This window comes from Puntigrus tetrazona, chromosome 6 (genome assembly GCF_018831695.1).
Source record: "Puntigrus tetrazona isolate hp1 chromosome 6, ASM1883169v1, whole genome shotgun sequence".
Lineage (NCBI taxonomy): Eukaryota > Metazoa > Chordata > Actinopteri > Cypriniformes > Cyprinidae > Puntigrus > Puntigrus tetrazona.
This window is the reverse complement of record NC_056704.1, coordinates 524,294-541,621: the sequence shown is the minus strand read 5'-3', so window position 1 is coordinate 541,621 and position 17,328 is coordinate 524,294. Positions and strand designations below refer to the sequence as shown.

Genomic DNA, 17,328 nt, shown 5'->3' with positions numbered 1-17,328 from the left:
TTCGGGTTGGTTTTGAATCAGTCGATTCATTCACAGATGGGATTTCACTACCATAACCATGCTTCTCAACACCAATTATCGGCTTATTACAATTCACACGAGAGACTGGTTTTGTGAACCATTTCGGCTGATTCATTGAAAAGCTGCTGAGAAAAGAGTGCTGCTTATGATTATGAATCAGAATCGATCGCGACTGTAAGTCAGCTATATCTCAAAGAGACCCGGTCTGATTTGTAAAACGAATCGTTCAGGCCGATTTTGTGAACCAGTTCATTTAATTCACTGAAAAGCCCAGACTCTAAAAAACGATTCATTCACAAATGATATATCATTAATATAACCATGCCGCTTATTTATGAGAAGATCGATCGTGACTCACTGCAAGTCTAACTTATCTGAAAAAGACTCAGATTCAGTTGTTTTGTGAATAGGTTCATTTGATTCATAGAAAAGAATCAGATAACTCAATGCCGTTGATTAAGCTGTGTGGCTCATTATGAATCACATTACTGATCCCGACTCACTGTGAGTCAAATATATCTGAATTGAAGCTTGTCTGATTTGTGATTCTGTGCAGCTGATTAACTGAATCAGCTAATCTAGCTGAGCTGTGTATAATGAATCTGACGCTTGTTTGGGAATGGTGCTTAATCGCAGGTTTTATTGAATGTGTGACGTGTTATGCATGGTCAGTTGTTTTTGCACTTTGAGGACTTTAAGTCTCGAGTGTGTTTTCTTAACGCAATGCACTCTTTCAGAGATCAGGAAGCGTCCGGTTGCTCATGAAACGAGCCCTGTGAAGCGTCCGTGACCTGCTGCTCAGGTCGGGTCTCTGTTGAACCCCGCAGGCCTCCGTACCGAGCGTTTCGCTTGTAATTGACTCGCCGCATGCCGCGCTTTAAAATCATCTGGTTCCAGCCGGTCGCTGCGACGGCGAGTCTAGGACACGGAGTCTAATGCCAGAGAGACTCGGCCCTCCTTTGGGAGCGTATTAAAAGCAGTACATTAAAGTTTGATGACTTCCATTCACTTCTCTCGCCGTGCGACTCGACAAATCAGGCCAATTACGCTGAGATTGGGGACAGCTTCAATTGGATGGCTTTGGCTTTTCTCACACGCGCCGCTACATCAAGGCTGTTCCTGATTCTCCAGCGCAAATTAAATCTGTGTACTGTCAGTTGCAACCGTGGGGGTATTTTAAACCAAATTACCGTCCGAAAAATATGTGGCAAGTTGATTCTTATGCAGAAACCTGCAGTAGTACCAAATGGTTGAAAGGGTCTGGGATGCACTTAGCAGAGTAAATAATGAATAGCAATCAATATTTTGGGAAGAAAAGCATATGCAAGTATATCGAATATTTCTTTTAGAATTGATCACGCCGATGATCAGAAACTCTCCACAAAAATCTCACGTGACTGTAGCATATCATCTCTATGCCCTCGGACTCTGACCTTGACTACGCTGTTGTTTTTTTGATAAGAGATGAAGATGAAACGCCGTTCAAGGTTTCTTATCAAGCTGTGCCGCACAGCTGGTGTCTCTCTTTAAAGACCCGAGTACAAAACCCGTCTGTTCAAAGGGGCACAGGTGATTTGCATTTTAGGTTTTTTTTGTACACTCATTTAAAAGTCTCTTCTTCTCACCAAGGTCGCGTTCATTTGATTGAAAATAGAGTAAAACAATCCTATTGTGAGGTATTTCAGTACAATAAAAATATAAATAATGAAATAAAAAAATAACTGCTATTTTAAAATGAAAGTAGTTTTTTGGTATATGAATATACTGTAAAATGTCATTTATTCCTGTGATGCAAAGGTGAATGTTCAGTAGCCGTTACTCTAGTCTTCAGTGTCATTTTCCAATGTTGAAAACTCATTTTTGTTTCAAAAATGTGATGCATTTTATTTTTCAGGATTCTTTGATGACTAGAATGTTCACAAGTACAGCATTTATTTGAAATAGATTATTTGTAGCATTATTAATGTCTTTAATGTCACCATTTCCGCCATTTTAATGCATCCTTGAGCACTGTTTATATACAAAAATCATATTATTATTAGTAGTAGTATTATTATTATCCAGTAAAACTGGTTGATCCTAATTAAATTGTCTAACAGAAAAATTTAGCAAATAAATAAATAAATAATATTGATACAGTGCAGTTTAAATATTTTGCAAAGTCATAAATGACAACAATAAAGTAATAGCATTGTGAGAATAAAGTCAAAATATTTTTAAAACACGATAATAATGTCACAGAATTGTGAGATCACATTTGTAATATTTTGAGAAAGTTTTTATAGTTAATATTTTGAAAATAGTTAAGATTTTGAGAAAAGAAAATAGACCAATGCTAGAACTTTATCCTTATGATTTAACTTTATACTTAAACTGCATGTATATATATATATATATATATATATATATATATATATATATATATATATATATATATATGAGAGAGAGATTCTGTACGTTATGTGTTTCTATTGAGTGTAGAAATGTGTTCTTGTTCACGCAGTACATTTGTTTATTACAGTCAGTGTGTTTGTGTCCTAATTTTGTGGATTTAATAAAGACGTTCAGAGTCTCCGCCAGGCTCTCAAGGTTAAGGAAAAGCCCGATGGGAGAAACTGCTAGTTCAGAAGTTCAGGTGCCATCATGAATAGAGTTTAACATCAGTGCGGAGCAGACGTGAGGGCTGCTGTACATCAACTCCGCTTCGTTTTTCAGGGAATACGCTTTGATTGCTTCTTCTTTCCAGCTGCTGGTCTAAAGATTCAAACGTGATTTTATTTGAGCTGAGAGAAGTTTATTAATCAAATGCATGAAAGCGCCCCTATTACGAGTTATGAAAGGTTGATATTTTGGTTTTGGGAGATGCATGCAATGCATAAAAGGTCACAAAACACCTTCATTGCCTTTCTCAACGACACCCAAACGATTCACTCAGTGATTCGTTTTTCCAAACCTCCCAAGTGCCTTCCAAAAGCGGCACCTAGCTATGAAGAATCAATTTACATTTACAGACCAACAAGTGGGCGGGAATATGCTAATGTTTCATTCTGACATCAACATGAAACGGCTTGGGATTCGTTTTAAAAATGACTCGTTGCAATGATTCAGAGTCGACTTTTTTTACACGCTGCATTTGCTCATTTTCAGAAATCCATAATAGGAGAGCTTTAATTTTGAAATATATTTTAAGATTTCTTTTTTTTTTTTTCAGCCGCATCTCCCACCCAGATTTGCCGTTTTATGCAGTCTCGTGCAATCTGAGAGATCAGGTTAAAGGTTTCCTGAGAATAGCACTGGCGTCCACCTCAGATGACTCGTCCACGAAACGATCACGGCACGTTAATCCATTTCGATTGGTCTGGAACGGCGTCGCAGGTGCTCGCCGGTCGATGTATCCGTGTCTGCGTGCTGCTGAAATGATTATCTGACGCTCGAACATCGCTCGTGTGAGTCTGAGCAGGTCAACAGCTGCTCTCGTTTTCCTCTAATTCCACATTTCTATGGAAGATTTGCAGCATCTCAGCGTTACAAATCTCCTGAAAAGATACGTAAGAGACGCTTAACTCTTGGTATTTAGAGTACCCTGTGAAATATGCTCATTTGCCCTGGGCTTGTTCACGACTGGGTGACGAAATGTCCTCCGAAACATTTATTTGGCAGCATTTACCATAAATTTCAGGAACGAAATGATTTCTTTTTAATTATGACAATCACCCAGGAGACAGTTCAGTGCAATTAAACACTAAAGACGGTAAAAAAACAAAAGCGAACGCTTCTTTGAAAGACTAAAAGTCATTGTAGCTCCATTGTATGAAAGTGTTGACTGAAAGTTGATGGTTTAAAAAATGCATTTCTAGGCTAAATTATATGGTAAATTGCTTGTGGTTCTCCTCATTCGTTAGTCGCTTTGGATTAAAGCGTCTGCTAAATTAATAAATGTAAATGAGGGACAACATCATAATGTGGCACATGAAGTTTCCAGCATGTTTTAACACGAATTATGAGAGCTGCCAGCCCTGCCGAGTGCTTTCATCGCTCACGCTGATTTGTAAAACGTTTTCAATCAGAAAATAATTTGTGTGCTGGGCTGTTTTTAAGGTGTTATGATGTATTTGGGTATATCTTCAGAAATAACAAACACTGAAACATCCTTTGCGTAGCAGCTTTAAATTCATCTTTTGTGGACAAACGTAAGCATAAAGGTTTTTTTTTTTTTTTAATTAAATGTCATGTCACTATTTTTGATAAAATAATTTTTTTATATACCATATTTAATACCAAATACCACATTTTATGTCATATTTAATATTTATTTTACTTCGGTAAAAATAAATAAATACAATTAAATGAATAAATAAACAGTCTAGTTAGTTCAGGCAAATTTTTGTAACTTTAGGGACATTTGGTCGCATACGATGTTATAAAAATATCAAAATATGTTTAACAAATATCTATGTGGCTGTAGTACCATTGTTGTAAAAAAACATAACCTCTTAAGTGTTTGATTTTATCATAAGTACATAAGAGTTATGTAAAACAGATTTGTGTTGAACGAGAGTGATACTATACAAAGATATAGATAATATATGCCATATATATATATATATATATATATATATATATATATATATATATATATATATATATATATATATGCTTACAGGCAAATGGTAGAGAGAGAGATCATTTATGTCAATAATAATAATAATAATAATAAATTAGTTTGTTTATAAACTTCTTAGTGCTCAAGGATGCATTAAATTGATGAAAACTGGCAGTAAAGACATTAATAATGCTACAAAAATCTATTTCAAATAACAACAACAACAACAAAAAACAAAACTATAACCATAATTTCTGGAATATAACCCACACACGTGTATTTGCGCCGAACGACAGAAGTTCATTTTTTTACAGTGCATGCTGGTAGTTTAAATTTAGCTTTAAATAAATGTGTACTCGCCTTTTATAATAAATGCCGTTCATCACAAATACCACTATCATTTAAGTTTGTTTTATATATCCCTCTTCTATTCAGTTAAACATTTTTTGGCGAGGGCTAGAAACTAGAATGCATGTTTACAGTATTTATAATGTTTAGTTTTGGCCAAAAAAATGACATTACATATTTCTAAATACAATAATAGTGCCATATACAACCATGCGATGTATCTCTCTGTAATGCGACTCTTGCAACTCTTGCAAAATATATTATTCGGTTCTTTTCTTCGTGAATTTTAGTGTGGATCAAGTCACTGATGGCTGTTCAGCTAGTTAATGACACTAACGGTTTAATGCACGCACGCAAACGCAGGGTGTGAGTGAATCCCACGAGTGTCAATGAGTGAGTGGGTGAAGCGTGGATTCATTCATGTGGAGTGAATCAGAGTGAACTGTGTTTGAGAGAGGAGCGGGGCCAGGACTCCAAACACCAGTTTGATCTCTCTGTTTGCCTGCAGGGCCACACGCTTGTGTGTAATACCCTTAATGACTGTCTGAGAGCATCTGGTGTGGGATTTTTCTGTGTGTGTGTGTGTGTGTGTGTGTGTGTGTGTGTGTGTGTGTGAGAGAGGAGATGAGGAGGAAGTGTGTTGATTCGTGCATTTGAGAGATCTCTGGCTTTAAAATCAGGTTCCCGGTCTTATTGTGAGTGATGATTTCACAGAAAACGTTGTCTTGCGTGATCTTTCTTCTAACTCTTAAAAACAACCTTTAAAATAATTACTTTGGTGTCAGAGGTCGGTTTGTTTCCGTCTCAGCGCACAAATACGGTACGATGGATGTAAAACGTGTTTTGAATTCTGCATCGCGTCGATCGAATCGCAAGCTTTATCAGTTTTAGCAATTAGCCATTTTTCCTGATGGGAACACATACACGATATGTGCGTATAAAGATGAAAACTTGTATAGATACGCAAAAAAGGACTTTGTCGTGTTTATGTTACGTGGTGGGTAGGATTAGGTTTGTGCTGCAGATGCGCATTATATGCATTTTTGTTTCATATGCATGTGAAAACTGCATATTAAATGCAATCCAAACACATTTGGATTGAGTCTGATGTACTCACTTTTCTTTATAAATACCACAAGTTTGAATTTTCATTTAGTGTACTATTTACTACTGCTGGAACACACAAATACATACACACACACATACATACACACACACACACACACACACACACACACACACACACACACACACACACACACACACACACACACACACACACACACACACACACACACACACACACACAAACACACACACACAAACACACACACACACACACACACACACACACACACACACACACACACACACACACACACACACACACACACACACACACACACACACACACACACACACACACACACACACACACACACACACACACACATACACACACACACACACACACACACACACACACACACACACACACACACACACACACACACACACACACACACACACACACACACATAAACACACACACATACATACATATATCAAAAGTGACAAGAAAGGCCTTTGTTGGTACAAATAGTAATGTTGTTATGTTTTTACTAATTTAAAGCTTTACGTATTAACAAGTAAACGTGCTTTGATTTCATTGTGATCTTAAAGCAAATGGACTTGAATCGAGGTCTCTAGCTTACTTTCTCATGTATAATTATCGCTGAATTCAACGTGTTGCCGTGATTCAGACGTGCGCTCGCCTTGATCTGAACGCAGACGCAGATATTGGACCGTTTGTAGTCTTTTGCGAGCAAGGAAGCTTAAAATAGGCCCAAGTGTGGAGCTTGACCTAATTGTTGTTGCCGCAGCTGTCACTTGAACGACAGAGAGACCGACGAGAGGACAAGAACAGTCAGACTGAAAGGGAGAGAGAGACGAAGTGGGAAACGTAAAGGACAGGAAAGAAAGACCGATGTTCAATAGGACCCTGATGGCCACTGAATGAACTGTCACTTGTAAGTCAATGATAAAAGACCACTGTAACACACAACAGCCCCGGTGCCTGCCACAGAAATACACCTGACTTTATCGAATCTCCTCTCTCTCTCTCTCCCTCTCTCTCCGGGGACGGAGCAGCATCTGTGGGAGGTTAATTCATTATTGTCTCTGAGGTGGGCAATGGATACAGAAACTAGAGTCACACTGCAATGTTGTTCCTAGCAATCAAGTCCTCTGAAGCCATGCGATGCTCTTTGTGTGAGGAGCAGACCCAAATATAAGATGTTTTCCACTGAATGTCCTCCAGTATGTGACCCTGGACCACAAAAAAGCAGCATGGGTAGATATTTTTTAATTACCAACAATGCATTATATGGGTCCAACTTATTGATTTTTCTTTTATGCCAAAAATCATTAGGATATTTAGAAATATTTTGTAAATTTAAATGCATCAAAACTTATTTTTGCAATCCACTAGTAATATATATATATATATATATATATATATATATATATATATATATATATATATATATATATATATATATATATTTTATATAACTTTTTTTCCCCAAGATTAAAGATATTCTAATAGGTGCATCTCAACCACATCTTGTCCTGTCCTAACAAACCATACATTATTTCAGATCTTTTATAAATCTCAATTTCCCAAAACGGACTCTTTTGACTGGTTTTGTGGTCCAGGGTCACATATATCGCTGTGTCTCTTTTTTTCAGACTTTACTTTGAAATCAGGAATGAGCCACTCAGAAATCAATGCGGCTCTGAAGTGGTTTGAATAAGCACTTAAATTACGCTCAAAATACCTTTTACCTATCGAGTCTTAAAATACGTGCATGTGGGGACAAATCATATCACTACTTTACTCTCTGTGATGTTTCGTCTCAATCACTAAAGCAGTGCTATTACTATTTCTTGTTTTTGATTTTCAGTTTTCATCATTTTGTTACGTGCATTGTTTTATTCGATTATATTAGAGTTTATTTCAGGTCCTCCAAAACTGTTCTAATTGTTTTTTGTGTTACATTGCATTAAACCGCAACCATTTTCACAGCTTTTATTGGAGGCAAGCAACGTAAACCCATCCGAAGCGGATTGTTTTCTCTCACGGTAAACAAAAGCTTAAATGTATGACGCACTGACGCTGTGAAAAGCATCACTTTCAGATCAGAAAACGCTGTTTATAAACCACTGTGGAGTGTCGTTTTTTTTGGTTTAACCAGCGGTTTCTGTGCTAATGACTGCGGCAGTGTGTCATTGTGGTTAAAGACACACGCGTCCCGGTCTCCTGTCATCTCCTGACGCAGCTCAGACGCTTTTAAGGGGATGTTTCCTACGGCTCTTAAAGGGGCAGGTTTAACAGCTTTTCCTTTTAATCCCGCTTTAATCCAGCCTGTAGGCCCAATAAATCTCCTCAGACATAAATCTTTTTATAGACTTACAGAACAACTTAGTTATGCTTTACTTTACTGTACTCACAGCTGCTTGTGCAAGTCAACTAGATTAAATATATTTCTTTAAGCAGATGACGATTGATATTGCAGATCCTCGTATGTCTCCCTGCAAACATATCACTGGCCAAGAACTGCAGACTTAAACAGAAAAGACCATCTGATTGACACGTGCAGTGACCAGACACGGTTTGCACGTTATATTTTATATAGATATTTTCATTGTTTCGCCAGTAAACACTTTCTTTGAGTCCTTCAGAGATTAGACGTGTCGTTTTAGTCATTTTCTCGTGCTCTATTTCTATAAAGCTGTAGTTATTTTTTTTTATTTCGGTTTTTGTCATTTGTCTTAAACGTAAAGTTACACAAAAAAGTAATGTAGGTAAATGTAAGTAATGTGAGTAAAAAGAAAAACTGATGCAGTGTTTTCTTATTAAGTTAGTAGTTGTTCTCAATTAAAAGTAAAGAGATGACGCCAATAGCAATAACAGTGCAGGGAATTTTATTAGAAAATTGATTGGATTTTCGTCTTTTTTGCAATTGTTGAGAACTCTTCTGAAACTTAAGCGGAAGTGCAGAGACTTTGGGAGTGTTTAAGGAGACTTAAAGGAATAGTTCACCCAAAAATAAAAATTCTGTCATCATTTACTCACCAGCTTTTTAACCAGCTGTTTTGGGTCACTATTGACTTCCGTGTTATTTATTTTCCTCCTATGGGAGTCAATGGTGACCCAACAGCCTGGTTACAAACCAAAATATGTTCCTTTGTCTTCAGCAGAACAAAGAAATTCATGCAGGATTAGAAATACCCGACTTTTCTTTCTTATTAGAAGTCGAGTCTTCTGTAAAGTTAATGAGTCTGATCGCGTTTTTAAAGATTAAACAGTAACTTCTAATGCTTGTTGTCTGGATTAACGTATTAGATTCACATTACTGCAAATTTATCTGCCTGCCGCTTTTATTTATTCTGTGTCTGACCAGAACACCGTGAGACTCATAGAGCCTGCTGAGATGTCTTGGAAAGCAAATCGTTCTAGTGAATTGTTTGGGTGAACAGATTTCATTGTACGGCTTCTTTTTTTTTCATAGTGGAATATTTATTGAACTGTTGATGCTCATTAGCACTGGCATAAATTAGGCAGCATTTCAGGTTATTTGTTGAGATATGATCAAATGTTGTCACCTTAATTGAGAGCTTTTTGTGCCGAATAGTTTAATGGTAGTCGCATGCAGTTGATGTAGTAGACATGTTTTTTTTGTAGATTGTATATGTTGTTTTAGCTTCACAAATAGTGTTTCCCAGTGGCTGCATACACTCACACTGACCCACATCTCTTCCCTTCACTGACCCAGAGCTGAAGGGCCGGCTGGGGTCACATCTAAATCACCAGGCTTGTTAATTAGCGCCGTATCCTTGTGCTCTGAGCTGATAGGACGGAGAGAGAGAGAGAGGCATCAGAAAATATGGAAGGTGCTGCTTACATTAATGAAAGCCGTGCAGATGGTAACATTAGGGTTTTTGGTGCCTGCCATCATTTCTGTTGCTCTTTTTTTTGCTATAGTATGTGGATTTACTGAATGCACAGAAAAACCATTGCTTATTACATGCAATGCCACATGCAACGTGTGTTGAGCTGTCATTACCAGTGAATGAGGCTGCATGTTGAGACTGAAATGAAATCTTATCCAAAGCGATGACAATCGTTGGCTCAGAAATCCAATGCTAACTTTTTTTGTTCTACTTACTTCCAAAATGATAACTGGATGCTGCTTAATCGAATGAAACATTCAACGTTTTGAGGTCATGCTTCACGCTTCAATAGAATATATCTCACGGCATCCAAATGTGTTTCAGCTAAGGCTCGCCAATATAAATCACTGGATGTGATGGTTATTGCATAAATGTTAAGATTGTTCTGTTTTGAGACAAATTGAACATCCATCAAGACCAGGTAGAGGTAAAAATAATCGCGATGCCATGCTGTTAATAACATGAGATTTTCAGAAGAGATTGATGGATTTGCGGAGTCATGACCACTGTTTATTTACGGTCTGACTTCACGATGTTTATGACGGTTGTTAAATGAAAGACCGCGCTGAGGGGTTAATTGCACACTGCAGCACATGACTCATGAGTTGAAAGCGTTCGCGAGCTGGAGAAAGTGTTTGCAGAGCCTTTCTGAATGACACGGTCCACAGCTGTGATACGGGAAACCGCTTTTCATTTGGTCAGTTGAATGCGTCAGTTTTCAGTCTTGTCATCTTTTCACGTTTTCTTCTTTCTATCTCAAGCTCACTTTTCCATTTCTGCACCGCCTACCGGGATGTAAAAGTGCAGGTGTTATGGGTGAAATCTACTCTTTTGTCTGCCAAGCCCTTCCCCTTTCACAACAGGCCCCGCCTCTCCCCCAAACTCCGCCTCTTCACCTTACTTTCTCTCATACCACGCCCCGCCCCGTCCAGATCTTGTCAGACCACACCCCTTTGAATCCCAGTCCCCGCCCATCAGCTCAGCCCTCTTCCCTCAAGCTCTTACAGAGTCTTCTCGTCATTATTGCCCTTAAATGAAAACATGGAAAAACAGAGAAAAAGAGAAATGTCATCCAATCAGTTAATGAAATGTCTTTTATGTGCTTTAATTGGAAGAAGATTGCCCGGACCGATAGAGCTAATAGAGGGCTTGGATTAATGCAAATGTTGATGCAAATTACTTGGTGAATAAAAAGGAACAGAAGTTTCATGTCTTGTCTAAATGTGATGGCAGCTTGGCAGGAGGAGATTATAACAGGCCGGCTTTGTTCTGCCAGTAAAACAGACAGAGACGAGACGAGCAGGAGAGAGAGAGAGAGAGAGAGTGTGAGAGGAAGACAGCTGTATTACAGTAATCTAAAACAGATTATGGAGCAGAGACAGAGAGGAAGCCAAACCCATCACAGTGCCCTCACTTCCTGTGTGTGTGTGTGTGTGTGTGTGTGTACACGCTTATTCTTATTCCTTGTTCTCACTCAGTCTCTGGAACCACTGCTTCCTTCACAAGTCATTAAAAAAGATGCACACACTGAGGTCACCCCAAAATCGAAATAATATACGATAAAAAAATTGCGTGACACAATATACTAAGCAGTTTGTTAAGTATCATTTAATTCAAACAGTTCAAAAAAGAAACTATTAATATAACATCTATTATGTGTACTTCACACGTTGCATAACATGTTTATTTTCATCTCAACGCTTTTCTGTTTTGCTTTCCGTTGATCAAAGAATCCTGGAAAATAAAATGTATCACGTATCATTTCCACAAAAATATATTTTTTTTACTTTGATAATAAGCAGTGATGTTTCTTTATTTCTTTTTATATATATATATATATATATATATATATATATATATATATATATATATATATATATAAAATATATATATAAATATGTACTCAAATGTATAGATTATTTTTAAATGATAGCACCATATTTATTTTCTCTAATATTTTGTAATATAACGTTAATATACATAATGGTGTTTTGCATTACATGAATGAGATGTTTTTATTTTATTAATGTTTTTGAATCATGCACAATTTAAACCAGTATTTTGAAAATACTTTAATTCTTTATTCAAAGGGTAATTCCTCATTTTGGGGTGGAATATGCCTGGCACATGTTCCAGACAGGTTCGGTGAGATTCACCCGTAGTATCTCTCTCCTTCACATGGTTTTGTCCTCATTCCCTTCACTCTGTCACCATCTCTGGCCTGAGTCACACTGACCATCCCCCTTCTCTCTCTCTCTCTCTCTCCATCCCTCTCTCCATCTCTCCGTCTCTCTCAGCTTGAGCTGCATCCTGTCTCCATGACGATGGCTCGCGGCTTCTCTGTTCATTTCAAGGTCACCCTGCGAGAGACAGACACATGCGTTCACATGATGGTTCGCCGCACAATAGGGAATTAATGTAGAGTATAATCATATACAGCTGTGTCATCGTACTTGCTCTGCGTTTAAGGCTACTGAGAGAATCCATATGGATTATTTGGGGTATTCGGTTATACTGACTATTTAGTTTGAACGAATATACTCAAATCAGGTTATACGAGTTAATTAAAATAAAATAAGTTTATATCGAAGTAACGGTTGTCTCTTTTTCTCACTCTCTAGTCAATCAGACCCAGCACTGACATATTAGACTCTTATAAATCAAGATGCATAAGAGGTTCTTCAAAGCAATGCTATAGAAGAACCATAAAGTACCATTCAGTCAAAGATCCTTTGAAGAACCGTGTCTTCCTGTGCTTATTTATAATCTGAAGAAAATCACAAAGAACAGAAAGGTTCTTTATGAAATTACTTCTATGGTATTGTGATTTAAAATTGATTAATACTGTCCAGTACAAAATAAATAAGATTAGTGACTGGAAAATTATTAGTTCATGTCACATGACCAATCATGATGCAGCACTTTTAAAAATAAAACTTCGTAGAATATAACACATGGGTCATATATATATACACCTTTTATGATGCTGAATGTCTTTTTGCCAGATTAAATCAGCATTCATATTCACTGCATTGGATGTTTAAGAAATCCATCTGTGTTTAAAAGAAAAAAGGCAGAATTGTTTTATCATTTACTTATTATTTCTCATAAGAACGAAGCACTACAGGCTTTCTCGACAGTAGTGCTGGTTTCTAAACTTTACATTTTAAAGCATTATATATTCTCACGCCCGAGTAGCTGATGCACAATGTGCTCATTTTATTAAATTATCGTCCAAAACATCTGCGTAAAATGTACGAGAATGTAAAGTGTTGTTTGCTTTTGCAATCGGCCGTTATTTCTTGGAAATTCTTTGGCTCGTTTGGAAAGGTCCTGCGGTGTGAAAAAAATGACTTTTCAAGGGCACACATTTTCTTCTCTTCGTTAATATGGAGCTGCAGGATAATTAGAAACACTGCTTTAGATGGTCTATAGCGTGTGACGCCGCAGGAAACGCCATTCAACCTGCTCTCATAAAAATATGTACCTTTTTGTGCGACACTGTGTTACGCGCCTTACTGAACGTTTCACCATTTTAAAAGAGAAAGGTTGCAAATGGCCCTAAAACACAGATTCAATAGTGACCCTGACACTTTTATTATGTTGCTATAGGTATGTAATGCTGCAGTTCAGAATTGAAATATCCGTCCTAAAAGTCTATAAACACGCATAGATCAAAAGCATCATTTTTCAAATAACTCGGCATATTAATATTGTTTTAAAGTCGCATTTTATGCTTCAAGTAATTAGGCAAAAAATGACACTTTATTAATCGAAACTCTGTAAATGTGTGTAAACAGGAATAAAAAAGTATTACGAGTTCTACTGACTCTAGTGTTCGTTTCTTTTTGGAAAGTGCAGTGAAATGTACTTGCTGGTACGTATTTCGTGTCTCGCTAAAAGTGCTCCCAGGTAGGTTTATGCCACGGGACCGGGTGGACTTCATTTCAACCCGCACGCAATGACGTGTACGCACAATTTAATTTAAAAAATAGCCAGAATCAAAGAAATAAAGTTATGTAATAATAGATGTACATATAAAGCGAAGCTGGCAGCATGAACAGAAGCTCAAGCTGTTTTCATGACTGACATTGACTGACTGTGTGTGTGTGTGTGTGTGTGTGTGTGTGTGTGTGTGTGTGTGTGTGTGCGCCACCTGCTCCCCTGATATCAGCAGAGCGTTTTCAGAGATGGAAAAGCTTGCTGCTGCACTGACACGTTTATATGTCTCCTGTCATCCGCTGGCAGAGGAGCACGAACACACGGCGTCTCTCACTGAAATGACCTTAGTTTGCTAAATGACCGCGTGAGTGCAGTTACCTGCCATTTAGCACACACTTTTCATCCGGTGTGACTCTCAGAGCATTAATTACATGCCCGGACTCTCTTTGTCTCGTGTAGCCAGGCTCGTACTGAAGAGTATTCAGATCGGTCCTCGCATGCTGAGGTTTTCTTGGTGTCATGAGAGCATGCAACAACATATTCATCTTTTAAATATCTTTTCAAACCATTGAGTTCAACTCATAACAGCTGAATTACAGAGGTCGTGCGTTACTGTGGTCGTCTTACTGACGAAATTGCTATTTCTCTTTATTGACTTTATAAGCGGTGGTTAGTTGAAGCTTGCGTATTTTGGCATGGAATAAAAATATTCAAGAAAGGTAACTGCAACTTTTTTTTGTACCTTTGGCACGCTTTTTACCGAGACCTCGAAATATGTACCAACAAGTACATATCACTGCATTTTCCAAAAGAAATGAACACTAGAGGCAGTAAAGCTCCTCTTATTCCTTTTCAAACAAATTCACAATTAATAAAACTACGCTTGGAAAAAAAGATGCAATTTTATATATGAGTTTTGCATTTGTTAACACTATCAATTAGGTTTAGGGTTGGATTTGGTGCAGGGCGTATTTCCAACATGGTAGAGCGTTAATATTTAAGGTGATAAAAACAGATATTGCCTTGTTTTTATAAAAATGCGTCAGGGTTCACGTATTTAATCTGTGCTTTAGCACGATTCAGTGGACATTTCTCTTTGAAACCGCGGTGAGACGTGCAGTAAGGTACATAAAAACAGTGTTGCACAAAATGTGCACAGAGGTACATATTTTTGAGACCATTTTGGTTTAAGCCTTTAAATCGCGAGTTTACATTCTGACTTTCTGCATACAGTATAGTCTGGGAAAATTGTAATTGTGCAATGCATACTCTGAATTTAGAGACAAAGGCACAATTGCAAAAGATTTAAACTAAATGAACAGTACAGAGGAAAAAAGCCAGAGACGTGAATACAAAGAAAAAAAACAGTAGAACTGTGAGACGAAAACTCGCAATTAGAAATGTTCGCAATAGTGAGACGTGAACTCACAATTTAAAAATATTCTGAATTGTGGGACATGGGCATTGTATATTTTCATTTTGTGGCTTCAGTAGTGATTAGGAAGGCTTCAGTAAACATGAAAGACTTCCAGTGAACTCGAATGGTGTGTTGAGAGGGTAACAAACGAAAGACCCTGTGACGTCGGACATGTACCTGAGGACACATCAGCGTGCTAAAAGAAGCTCAAACAGGACAAACCAGACCTGAATGAGATCACAAAACTAGAGCAGAAAGTGGAGCAAAAAGTAGAGCTATGCCACGACAAAGCCGAGTGCAGAATTCCCGGCTGACCGCTTTTCCACCGCGGCGTCTTCACGTGAACGCTGACCACCGGCCGCTGTGTGAGCTATCACGGGGAGATGATGGGCTTACATGGGTTTACTGATTAAATGCTCACTAATCTGAGGAGCTGATTACAAAAAACTGTGTCTGTTTTTCTCAGGCATGTCAGACTCTCTCGCAAAATATACAAAAGCATGTGAGAGTCGATAAAGAAGTGCCACAAACAGCCAAATTATTTGTTCGATTCTTACATTCATGGCATCATTTTGCGTTTATTTCAAGGTTAGGACAATAGTCAGTTACAGAAGAAATTGCAAGCATTTGTGCAGCATCTGTGGCCTTTTTTCCATCCAAAGAGTGAAAATGACAGATTCTATCAATAAAAGTGTGTTTACGTATGTCCACATTTTAAGACAAAAAAAAGATATTTTGTTAAATATAACAAAAGCAGGAATTAAAGCGACGGATGCGGCTAGTTGCGTGGATTGGGGCACCTGCGAAATTATTTTTGCACAAAAACGAAGCGAAATAATTTTATTACGGGAAGAAAAAGGCGCTGACGCGTAACTGTTCGTGACAGTATAACAAGGCCGTTTCTGGGAACATCCTTTATTAAAAATATAGCGGTGTGGTGAACGTCGTATTAGAAGATTCGTTATGAAATATTAAAGTGAAATGAAAAAACATGCAACATCAGCCCTGCGGGGAATATAAATACGGTGGTAGTCAGTAGCTGTGAATGTCTACAGTGTACTGGCCTGTTGATTTGTCTGTGGAGGCTTTGTGCGTTGATCATGTGTTCAACAATCCTAATTATGTTAAATGTTAATGAGAAATGCCTGATAGGATCGTGTCTGATTGAAGAGCGTTATAGATGCATACAGCACAGACACCCATCGAACTCACGTGTTAGTGTGTATATATATATATATGTTGGTCTGTTGGGATGTTTTGCAGCATAATTGCTCTTTTCTTTATGATTTCTTGGCAGAACCTCGCTAATTACTGCGTGCAGTCGTTTCTGAGAAATGTTCACCAAAGCGCAGGCTGTTTTCGTAACCCTTCATTCGGTTTATTTGAAAGATCTGACACGCAATCACAGATTCATTTCAAAACGTCTTATGGCGATCGTCGTTGTTTTGATTCGTTTTGATTATGTAAATGCATTAATAACGTGCACTTTCGACCTTTTTCGGGAGTGTTCTCCAGCCTCCAGCCTCTCCGCCGGTCTTTAAATAGGCTGATATTTGCACGGACTCTTTCGTTTGTCAGAAGTCGGACGATAGCAATCCGAAGTCCGGCGTCCTAATTAAATTGTTTCATCTCAGCGGCGTTTCTGATCAAATGCCTGTCAAATGATGATTCATGTCTCGGTCAATTAAACAACCACATGATCCACGAATTGACTCGGTCGAGTAATAAATGTGTGGAGATATAAGCTGATTGGGCGCTGCTGAAATTGAATCATGCGGTTGAAATATCGTCCACAAAGTCCGAAAGGGATTTCTTTGCTCGGATATGTTTGTTATAGAGAGTTGTGTCTGGGTGGACAATGTGACAGTTTTTACTGGGATCTGTTTTATTCCAAAGTACACTGAAAGCCTTAGAAATGCATTGCACAGAAATACAGAAATACTGTGAAATATATAGAAGCCGTGTAGACAATGACCTGAAT

The 17,328-nt window shown here is 37.9% G+C and overlaps 1 protein-coding gene across 5 annotated transcripts in view; it reads left to right on the top strand.

Annotated features, from left to right (window-relative positions):
- The window catches only part of dlgap4b (discs, large (Drosophila) homolog-associated protein 4b), a 92,238-nt gene that overhangs the window by 12,551 nt on the left and 62,359 nt on the right, over nt 1-17,328 (top strand). The window contains exon 2 of one of the 5 annotated variants that reach the window (XM_043242196.1): nt 3,233-3,467. The exons of the other annotated variants lie outside the window; for them this stretch is intronic. The gene's annotated coding sequence lies outside the window, so the exon portion shown is untranslated. The remainder of the gene's footprint in view (nt 1-3,232; nt 3,468-17,328) is intronic. 5 annotated transcript variants of the gene reach the window in all.